This window comes from Lepisma saccharinum, chromosome 18 (assembly GCF_977018435.1).
Source record: "Lepisma saccharinum chromosome 18, izLepSacc3.1, whole genome shotgun sequence".
In the NCBI taxonomy this organism is placed as follows: Eukaryota; Metazoa; Arthropoda; class Insecta; order Zygentoma; family Lepismatidae; genus Lepisma; species Lepisma saccharinum.
Genome location: NC_139246.1, coordinates 7,892,393 through 7,893,854, shown reverse-complemented (window position 1 = coordinate 7,893,854; position 1,462 = coordinate 7,892,393).

The following is a 1,462-nucleotide window of genomic DNA, read 5'->3' as shown; positions in this document are numbered from 1 at the left end:
GACCATCGGTGGATTATTGAGATGGGTGATAACGTCAGATCTACACGGTGAAATCTAACAATAAGTGATCACTAAGGCTAGGATTTTTATGACCTAAAAATCACCAAAATATGCAAAACAAAATATGCTCTTATGACCTAAAATTTTACAAAATATGCACTATAATTTGAAAAATATGCCCTTATAACTGGACTGTTTCAAACATCAATATCTAAATGCTGAGATATTTTCAGATACGTACTATTTTTAGTTCACTTTATGGATCCTGAGTTGTAATGCACAATGAATACTTTCTCTAAATTCTCAAATAACAATGAAAAAGATTTTGCTGCAGTAAAAAAAAACCCTCTCGAGTAAACATGGGAGTAAGAACGAATCCACTTCGAAAATGATTGTATATTTCTTGAAAATGCAAAAATATGCTGAATATGACGGAAAATCCATCAAAATATGCTCTATCACGCAGAAATGGCCAAATAAGACAAAATATGCCCTTAAAAAGCACCTTAATTGAATAAGTTTCTTCACAATATGAATTTCTATATATTCAGAGAACACATCACCCTTACCAAAAAAAAAATATGCTAAGTCATAAAAATCATATCCCTAGTGATCACTTTAAAAGTTACCGGTAATAGTAGCGCCCCCCTCCCCCTTGACAACTAACATTACAATGGGACGCAATTTATCCAGCCTTCGTAAATCTAGCTGCTTGAAATTGAGCTTTTATGCTCATCAGCTTTGGCAACACTGCCAGGATGGCCGTAGGAGGCAAGGAGAAATGCATTACGCTTATGGGAGAATTATTTTATTCGTTTTCTTGGGGATATCAAACTTCCGATGACGGAAGAAAACATATGATCGGGTAGAGGATCCGTTGAAGATGATATTTGCGCTAGAAAGAGTCGAAACTCCCATTTGTTTAGCCGTAACTTGAATTTGAAGTTGTTTCTCCATAAGGAATACATGGGATTCGGTAAATGCTTATTCATGTTATTTTTCAAACACGGATTTAGCTTAATAATCAACTTTAAAAACAGCTTCCACTTGCAACATGGGGAGAAATTCATACTCTCAAATTATGCGTGGGTTTTCTTTAGTAGCAATGCCCATTCCGACGATATTTAAATAAATGCAAGCCTGGTGCGAAATTGTCACACCTCACCTTAAGACGCTTCTATCTGATTCACTCAAATGCTCCAAATGGCTCCCCTTCAGAAGATACGTACAAGAAAAAAAAGTTCCCTCGGGCGAGAGTAGGAAGGGGAACAGGAAGAGAATGTCATTGAGGACGTGTAGGAAGACCAGGATCACATCGAACAACCTCAAGGGAAATCCAAATGTCGTCAAAAGAAGAGAAAAGATCACTCACTTTTGAGGAAACTGACAGCGAATCAGACACTGATGGTCACATCTCCTGAACTTCCTCAATGTTGCCAGCAATGAAATTCAATTTGGTAAG